Raw genomic sequence first — 10,880 nt, 5'->3', positions numbered from 1 at the left:
GTGATAGATAATTTTGTGTGTCTGTTAACAACATTTCGTCAGAAATGACCCCTCTGTCATATGGAGTTCCTCAGGGTTCGGTTTTAGGTCCTATTTTGTTTTTATTGTATATTAGCCCTCTTGGTGAAATAATTCGTTTATGCTGATGACATTCAGCTGTACTGCTCATTCAAAGAGTCAGAGTTAGGTAAATTAACTGATTTATTGGTTTGTATTGGTCAATTGGCTAATTGACTTGGTTATACAACAATTATTTACAACTGAATACATAAAACACTGAAACTTTGATCATTGCTCCAGAACAAAAACTACCCCAAATTAAACAACACCTCTGTTCCTTGGACTCATCCGTCCAGTTGAGCCTAAGAAACCTTGGTGTTTTGTTCGACCAATCGATGTCTCTGGATGGTCATTCTAGAACAGTTGGTCAGAAACTGTTTTTATCATTTGAGAAACATCTCTAAACTGAGAACAATACTGTCCAAAGCTACCATGGAGATGATCATTCATGCTTTTATTTCCTCACGGTTAGATTATTGTAATTCTCTTTTTACTTGTTTTAACCATTTTTCTCTGAGCCGTCTCCAATTGGTGCAAAACGCAGTAGCCAGGCTATTAACATGAACCTACAGAAGGGCACACCGATTTTATTTATTCTCCACTGGCTTCCAGTAAAATATAGAATTGATTATAACATTTTAGTCAAATTTCAGTTATTATGTTTTATGTTTTGTATCATGTTTCTTAATTGTTAACTTGCTACATGTAAACCACTTTGTGATTTTATCTGTGATAGGTGCTATAAAGCTTACAGGTACTTACTTATGATACTACATGATTAAAATCATTATATTGTTATTATTTAAATATAAATATTACTTTTGGTACTATTTGTTATGCTTTTTTTCAATATTTAATATTACATATACATTAAATATTAGTTTTTGGACATTCTTAAAAGTAACTTGTATTATGCAAATACCATACAATACCAAGAGCATCCCTGTACACTTATGTACTTTTGTTGAATGTTGCTTTGAAAACAAAGCATCTGCCTTGCAATTACATGTGAATGTAAACATTGCTTTAAATATACTGTGTCTTTAGATGTTCCTGATAGGGAATTAAGAGAACACACGCTATAATTACTGGCTGATTGTCCCTATATGAAGACAGATGTAATTGAGTGCTTTCTGAAGCTGAGGTTCTCGACAGGTGTAAATGCACAGAGATCAGTGCTGTCGAATCCTCTGGACTGACTGCGCTCTCTCAATGAAGCTAATTACATCTAATTACCCACGACTGCTCGTTTCTATTTCAGTCGTCAACTATCGGCTCTCAAAGTGCGAGATTCTTCAGAACTTCGTGCACTGTGTGAGAGAGATACGTTCCTCGACTTTCTCTTTTCCCTGTTCTTTACTTATTGATTGACTCGAGCTTCAGAAAGGCACCATCGCTGTTAGAGGCTTTCAATCATTTAGCGTGATTAAAGTCTCTACCGCACTTTCCTTGCACTAAACACACAGTGTGAATTTCTTACAGTGCTGCGTGAATAAAGCAGATGATATTTGCAGTATGCATTAGGACTTTGCTTTCATGTCTTTTTTTTTTTTTTTTGCTGTCTGTAATCCAGAGCGAGTGGTGAAATAGGGCCTAATTCTGGCCATGACCGCTGAGTGCAGTAACGTTTGCTCTGATAAGTGACTTGGGTTTAGTCGGTGTTATCTGAAAGCTGCTCGCAATTACTCAAACTAATGAATGATGAAGAATTCAGTGACATGCTGTTCCGATTCAGTGTTGTGCTTCAAATGATGTGGCACTAACTCTTTCTCGCCGGCTACTAATTATCGCGCACACGTTTTCAGCGGTGCTTTTCACTCACAGGTAAATCTCTTTATTTCAGCCCAAAAATGCTTTCTCTCTTTTTTTCTTCTTTTTTTTTTACATTTGCATTTTAAATGTCACATTAATACATACTTAGTGCAACCTTTAAATAGCACACAAATTAAACACATTTTTTATTAAAAATTTTGGATGATAAAAATGTCTGGACACTTCATATTTCCCTACATTAATGAGAAGCTTACAATCATTAAACAACCTAGTATTATTTAGATATTTATATAGTTTAATATTATTTATAATAATATCTAAATGATGAAATTCAAGTATGACCAAAATTGTTATATCCATATATATATATATATATATGTGTGTGTGTGTGTGTGTGTGTGTGTATGTGTGTGTATATATATACTGTATGTATATATACTGTGTGTGTGTGTGTGTGTATACTGTATATATATATAGTGTGTGTGTGTGTGTATATATACTGTATGTATGTGTGTAGGCTATGTATGTGTGTGTGTGTGTGTGTGTGTGTGTGTATATATATATATATATATACTGTGTGTGTGTGTGTGTGTGTGTGTATACAGTGTGTGTGTGTGTGTGTGTGTGTGTGTGTGTGTGTGTGTGTGTGTGTATATATATATATACTGTGTGTGTGTGTGTGTGTGTGTGTGTATATACTGTATATATACAGTGTGTGTGTGTGTGTGTGTGTGTGTGTGTGTGTGTGTGTGTGTGTGTGTGTGTGTGTGTGTGTGTGTGTGTGTGTGTGTGTGTGTGTGTGTGTGTGTGTGTGTGTGTGTGTGTGTGTGTGTGTGTGTGTGTGCATGCGTATATATATATATATATTTAATATGTCAACCTTGGAAGGTGTTATGGCTGTACGGTTCCTGACCTTGGCAAAGTGATTACTCAATCCTGAGGGCAGGAATCTGTCCGAAACCATCCATCAGTTGTCATATAAAATCTTAAAGAAGCTCCATCTTCATAGTTTGACCTGTTGTCAGGCGTCTTTAAACTCGCTGATGCCTCCAGAGCAGAGTTCAGTGCAAATACACACATTCTACAGCTGAAAATGTGGAGGAATGTGTTTATTCGCAACAAATTATAAACATAAATTATCTTTAATTATGATTGCCAGATTTGATTATTGATGCCTTTTAAATACTTAGAAATGCCCAAAATAAAAGACTAATATAATGTTAATAATGCTCATGTTGTACTGTATTTAGCGATTTTAATATCCTGCTCATTTAATAATAATAAAAGTGAATAAATGTATAATTAAAATGTCATAATAGCCTATACTGTACATTTGCATATACATTAGATTTGTCATTATTGATAATGCATGGGAGAAGTAGTGACCTCTAATTCATGAACGAACACATGATTCTTTTGAGTCAGATCTTTTGAACGAATCAGGTTCTGCAGTTCAACTCACTGAGTGAATCAGTCTAAAAGATTCGTTGACTGATTCGGTTCTCAAGTTCACCAGTTGACTGGACTATATGACTTCAGAAGAATTATTTTGCATCCTTTTTGAAGCTTTCATTCTGGGGTGACCTTTTCCTTTAAACATATTTTATCAGTTCATTTGATGTAAAATTACTTTTTGAGGGGGGAAATAATTGCATATCGCACCTTCACAGCAGCACTATCAGCGGTCCCTGGTTTATTTGGGCTCTTAATGCTCCTAATGTTCAGTCTCAATAATAAGATTTTCATGTGCTTTGATCTCTGGCCTCCCTCTCAATGATAAGATGTGATTTTAATGTCTGCTCAGGAAAGCTGAATATTTTGGGTGGCGAGCGTTGAAGGGGAATGTGACTCGCCTGCTCGAGTGCCTATTCATCTCGCAGCGATGATATTAGCATCAGACCAACATTTGTGCAGCTTAGACTAAAGATGAATACCAATTGATTATCATCTATGGCCTCATTGTCTGGATGAAACATTTGCACAATGGAGCATAAATTATAAAGTCTCTCATTTAGCTCTCAGTGTAGACATCACATCATTGAGTAGAACCGCTACAGGCTAAAGAGGAAAAAAATCAAACTGAAAGCGTTCAATGAATCATGAACTGTGGTCAGGACAAAGAACATAAGTGCCAAAGCTCAGTTCCGGATAAAAGGAGGATTTTTGTATTTTAAAATGCACTTCCTGACACTTTGCACAAATAGGGGACAAACTGGTGCCCATTGCTTTTCTTTTTTTGGGGGGTAACACTTTATTTTACAGTGTTGTTAGATGTACACTGTAAAAAAAGTGTCGTTTTTACAAAAAAAAAAATTGCCAGCTGGGTTGCCAGAATAATTTTGTAAAAATTACAGTCACCGTAAAAAAATCCTGTACAATTTTCAGGGATTTACTGTAAGAAATACAGACTTTAAGTTTGTTTATACAAAAAAATCCTGTTGTTTTTACAAAAATAATTTAGCAGCTGTGGTTGCCAGAATAATTTTGTAAAAATTACAGTCACTGTAAACAACTTTGTAGTTTTAAACTGTGCATTTTAGTACAAAACTGCATAAAAACATCAGTTTTCTGCTGAATTAAAAATAAAAACCCAATAAAAACTTGCCTTTTGTCTTGCCTTCTTCTTTATTAATATTAAAGCAGCACAACACACACATTTGTATGTATACAGCTTAATTATCTCATTGGAACTGATAGAGGAAAGATGGAGGTAAAGAGATGGAAGGAAACAACGACGCTAAAAATAGTAAAACTGAAAAATTGAGAAGGAGGGCAAGAAAGAGAATATTTGTTAAACAATTAATCTCTGCAAACTGATGTACAGTACAGGACAATATCACAAAATATAAGAGAAATAAAACTAAGTTGTATACAAACTCGCCTGAAAAATGATCTTGAAGAACTGAGCATAGAAGCTGAAACAAACCGTATTCAGAGTAAAGTCCAAACAAAAGTAAGGACTCTTGGGTTCACATTGAGACGTGAAGTTCGTGAAGACACTTACCATAGCAATAACAGTAAATTATGCATAATTACATGCAACTAACCCTCAACCAAACCCTAACCCTACAGTAGGTACAGGTACATGTAGTTAATTAATATTACTCAATATTACACTGTAACATGACATCTTCAAATAAAGTGTAACCGAACCTTTTGTTGTGTTAAATTTACTGACGATTGACGACCAATGTATTAATTTTTTTTAAAGCAATCGGCACCAGTTTGTACCCTATTTGCGGAAAGTGTTTAGAGAATATGCTTTTGCAGAGCAGAAAACAGTGTTTTCTCAACATGTACACAACACAATCCAGCTTCAGTGTTTGAGGGCGGGGCTAAGAAGACGTTGCTCGCAGGCAGCCAATGAATACCATAGGTGGGAATTATGCAAATTTGTTGACTGGAATTACTGACTATAGTTCAGTGCATTTTGATGTTTAAAACTTTGCAGACCTTTTACACTCACAAACAGGCTATATTACGGCATAATAGGGGAACTTTTAATACATTAAATTACATATTAAAATGCATGTATATTTTTTTATTTTAAATCAAATGTCTTTATTGCTAGAAAATAACAACACAAATCACGGTTTCAAACTGTATTCAGGCATTGTTACATTTTGATCACAGGGCTGCACATCTCCCATTGTAATCTCTCAGCAAAACTCTGCTTTGAGGATTTGGGAAAGTGTTGGCCTCCTGAGACCTTTTTTGAGAAACTTTCAGAAGCGATTGCTCACTCGCTGTTATCAGTACAGTGGCGTATCTCAACAAATGGTGTTTGATGATAACCTTCCACAGAAACAGCTCTGAGCTCTTCTCCCTGCTAATATATGTTATCTAGGTTGTCATCCAGCACAAATACTGCAGGAAGCAAAACTGTCTGAATGGAAGGATGACTTCAACTTCTCCAAAGTCTTGTTTAGGTATCCTGGCAAAAAGAGAGGTAATGTTTCACCGAGCAGCGCTGCTTTGTGATGAGACCATCAGTAATGCTGTAGATGTGTCAGCAAACGGCCAAAGACCATATTACATCAGCACAAACACACTCACAGGACAACAGCCTCGCTTACATACATATATATATATATATATATATAGCAGGTCTTGACCACATTACAGTTCCATATCACTTCACCAAATGATTTCAGTTATTTCAACCAGGGTGCGAACTACGGGTTAGCTAGGGGGAGCTCGGCTCCCCTTAAAGGGATACTCCACTTTTTTTTTGGAAATAGGCTCATTTTACAACTCCCCCAGACTTAAACAGTTTTACCGTTTTCGAATCCATTCAGCCGAACTCCGGGTCTGACGGTACCACTTTTAGCATAGCTTAGCATAGATCATTGATTCTGATGAGTCCAGTAGCATTTCTTTCAAAATGACCAACGAGTTTCAATGTTTCTTAGGCTATTTAAAACTTGACTCTTCTGTAGTTAAACCGTGTACTAAGATCGACGGAAAATGAAAAGTTGCGATTTTCCAAGCCTATATGGCTAGGAACTATACGCTACTCTCATTCCGGTGTAAGAATCAAGGAACTGTGCGGCCGTACCATGGGCAGCAGGCGTAATGATATGACGAAGCACCTGAAAATAGTCCCCAGCTCTGTAACTTCCAACATGACCGGGACTAAGTTTGTGTAGTTTTTAGGCGGCAAATTAGGTTTCCTGTGCGATTAGCCATGGTTCTGTGCGTAGTAAAGGGCTGTGATAGTAAGTTGAGGGTATATATCAGCACCAAAGTAAATGTCATCTAAATCGTCTCTCACAAATGTCTCCATGCTACAAGGCACGCTCCCTGTGCAAGCAGGTTGTCAAGTTGGTTTGTTGACGGCAAGTGCTTCGTTATATCATTACGCCGCTGCACCCATGGTACGGCCGCACAGTTCCTTGATTCTTACGCCGGAATGAGAGTAGTTCCTAGCCATATAGGTTTGGGAAATCGCAACTTTTAATTTTCCGTCGATCTTAGTACACGGTTTAACTACATTTTAGCAGCAAATGTCATACTAAAAATCAACAACTGATTTTGATTTAGAGTTGCATTGGCCGTATGAAGCATTTGGAGCATGAATGCTGAAGTCTCTGGTTTATCTGTCAGTAAAGACATCAGTGAGTGAACGAGCTTCAGGCTGAAGAGGATCTGCAGTGATCAATGAATCATGACGAGTGAAGACGACAGACCAAAACTGCCCTATAGCATTGACTCAGGTAAGAACGCATTTCAATTCACTCGTGTTGTTCTGTCATTCTCAATTATCACTCCGTTTTAATAGAATATAGAATAATATATGTATACTGTAACATTATAATAATAGTACAAAATACTGTAAAAAATATATTTTCACCTACTTCAGCTTAAATACTTGAGTTCAGTTGCTCAAGAGTCATTTCCACAAACTGCACATCAAAATTGAGCTGAATCTTGTATAATAAACTGTATTTTTATGTTGTGGTTCCTTAACAAACATCATTATCCATTTTGAACAAAGTATATATATTTTATATCTAAATAAAAAGCATGCAATTTTATGTTTAGATAGGATTATGTGAACTAACTTGTGTCAGAAAGCAAGGTGGATCGTTAGCATGGCAACTGAAAAGAAAGAAAGAGACATTTAAGTTCGAATTGGCAACTTGTTAACCCATTTTCGTGGTTAAAACTACATAGACCATAGTACATAATAAAAATAAACACATACACACACACTTATACACATATTAACACACATATATATACACACACACATATACATACATATATACCGGTACACATACTGCACACACATATATATATATATATATATATATATATATATACACATATATATATACACACACACATACATATACACACATATACATATATATATATATACACACATATACATATATATACACATACAAATTGGAGTTAGTTGTTTTGATGCCCAAGGGGGTCTGGATCCTGTGAGTGGATTGAATGTCGCATAACTGCAGTATTACATGTATATAATATAGTTTATGGTTTCTTTTCCAGCACAGCTTGTCCCTGTAGCGTTTCTTCCTCTCCTGGGATGATTTCAGGTCCACCTGCCCGCTCTCTCCTCCACACACTCAAAGCCCTTCGCTTTTCTTCGGGGGATTTCTGATGCTGTTGGCCAAACATCTTTATTGAATTACATTATCCATATGAAGGTCGATGTAGTGTGTAAAAAGTGCTTGTCACATGAATCATGATTCATAACATGTTCAGCTGCGTTTAGACTCTTCTTAGACTCCCCTTCCCCTTGAGGCTTTTTGGCACATTATAATTCAGATAAATGTTTTTTAAATGTTTAATATTCAGATCATATTTGCAATGATTAATGAAATTAAGTGACATTCTGTATGTTTCCATCCACCTATTTGTATGTGCATTTTGGGATATGAAGTAAAAAAAAATGCTGGATGGAAATGCCAGTGTGCAATGAAATGTGCATAAAAACGTCTGTGGTCAATTGAGAAGGATACATGTGTTTATCTGATAAGATGGCTTGGATGGAAACACATTTACTGAATAAATCCCTCAATGTGCAACAAAAAAACTGTGATTGAATAACTGGACCAACCAGCGGACCAATCGCATCACAGCATCTCAAATGTTGGTTCGAGTCAAACTCCGTCATCAGAACGATTTGGTTTAATTTTAAAGGGGGGGTATAACGCCCTTTTCACAAGATGTAAAATAAGTCTCTGATGTCCCCAGAGTGTGTGTGTGAAGTTTTAGCTCAAAATACCCCACAGATATTTTTATATAGCATGTTAAAATTGTCACTTTTTGAGGGTGAGCAAAAACACACCGTTTTGTGTCTGTCCCTTTAAATGCAAATGAGCTGCTGCTCCCAGCACAGGGGGGCGGAGCTTCAAGAGCTCGTGTCCTTTTACCTCACACACACATGCACTCATAATGTCAATGTTAATGTTGAAACCAGAGTCAGACAATGATGGAGAGACTCAAGAAGAAGTGACAACATGTAGAAGCAACAGGACATTTCTGAACGGTTAGTGGATGAATTTATGTGGAGCTGTGTCCACAGCTAGTGGAGCTGATGTGTAGTTATCTTCTAGTCATTGATTAGCATATTCTGTCTTGATAATCTATAAATCGTGTTCCGGGGGCGGGATTTATGTAAATATTAGGGTTGGTGATGTCACTAACCCGGGAGGAGTGTCGTGTAGTTCCTACCAGACGTTTGTTGTAGTCCTGTTCTTTAAAAGCAAATATCTCCCTTTGCTTTGAACTTTATTTTTTATAACTTTTTGCTTTGTTACACTTTATTTTAAGGTGTCATTGTTACAGTGTAATTATACATTTAAGTACTGAGTAATATTAAGCAACTAAACTATAGGGTTAATGTAGGATTAGGGTTTGGTTGAGGATTAGTTGCATGTAATTATGCATAATTTACTGTTATTGCTAATTACATGTAACAAGGACACTGTAAAATAAAGTGTTACCATGATCACTACATAAATTTGACAGGTTTGTGTGAGATGTTTTCGAGTACACGTTCAGTATGTTGATGTTGTACGCCTTATTCTTCCTAGACTTAAGATATTTGTAACTGGCAAATCCCTAAACTGCCCAGCTCTACTGGTATACTCCCAGTCCTCCATCCTCCATCCTCACACAATCCTCCACCAGTTCTGGGATTTCTCCCTCTTTCTCTCCTGAGCTTCCTCCATCCTCTCCTCACGGCACTGTCGGCTCGAACCAGATCAGATGTTTTATGGCCTCTGAGACCGAGATGATGTCAGGTCTCAATTTGGACTGGGTGGTGTGTGTTGGGATTTTCAGCTGCCTCTCCAGGTCGACTGTCATCAGCCAGTCTCGGGCTGTGGAGAGCAAACCTACAGAGCAGTTTCTCAATGTTTTCTCTGGCTTTTGTCCTTCCCTGATGAAGTGACTGGCCTTGGCTGTATAGCTTGTGTGTATCGGCTGTCCTGATCCCCTTGCCGATTGCCTCAGCGATGGGTTTGAGGATCTGGTCGTTTCACTTGCTTGTTACACAATCTTTCTTTTTTCAGATTTTATGATTATATGAGAGATGGGGCCCTATCTTGCACCCATCGCAATTGACTTTGTACACCGACGCATGTATCATTGCTATTTTGCACCCGCGCACAGCGGACTTTTCCCTCTACAGACACGTGTCGGTAAATTAGGGAATGGACTTGCGTTTGGGGGGGCGGTTCAAAAGTTCCCGGCGCAAAAGTTCCCTGGTTCTTTTTTCCAGTTTTAGAAAACAATTGCGCCACTGACCAGGAAAAACCCAGTCTAAAGACAGTGGCGCGTTGCGCGTTAGTGATATGGTATTTTAAGGGCGCGTGCTTGGCCATAATGTAGTGTGTTAACGCGCATACACTTTGATTCTCTAATATAAACACACGCAGCAGTTTTCATTTTTGCAAATCATACATTATTACAAGGAAAAATATTAACACACGAGGGAAATCATTGTTGTGTCCGTGAAGATGTGAAAAAAAATCTATCTAGATAAAAAAAATTAAAAAAAATTCTAGATTAGGCTACACATTTACCCAAATTATACGCTGGTTCAACCGAAGCTAATGTGTGTGGGTTTCTCCCATCATCCCCAATGTCACTTCTCTGTGTTTTACGGCCCTGACGAGAACGTCGGTCTCCTCGGCTGTGAACCGCTCCTGGCGTGCGCTGGCAAACCCGCCGTTATAATAGCAATCCGCCGTTATAATAGCGATCCGCCATGGAACAAGCGCTTCTGCTCTTAAAGGGAATGTGAGAGGACGCTCTGATTGGTTTATTTCATGTTACGTCCAAACCACACCTATGAGTAATGAAGCGACTTCAACCAACACATTTTAGATTTGCGTCGGGCGCAAGAGTCGTTTATCCCGCCGGTATAATAGCAACAGCGCCGGGATCCGCCCACAAAGTTACTTGCGTTTTGCGCTTTGACACTTGACATTCAAATTGGCTCAAAATCTGGATTAAACTGTTGAACAGTTTAATAAACAATTGAGAATGCTGCTACATGGAAA

Source organism: Phoxinus phoxinus, assembly GCF_949152265.1.
Source record: "Phoxinus phoxinus genome assembly, chromosome: 6".
NCBI lineage: Eukaryota > Metazoa > Chordata > Actinopteri > Cypriniformes > Leuciscidae > Phoxinus > Phoxinus phoxinus.
This window is presented reverse-complemented; position numbering follows the sequence as displayed.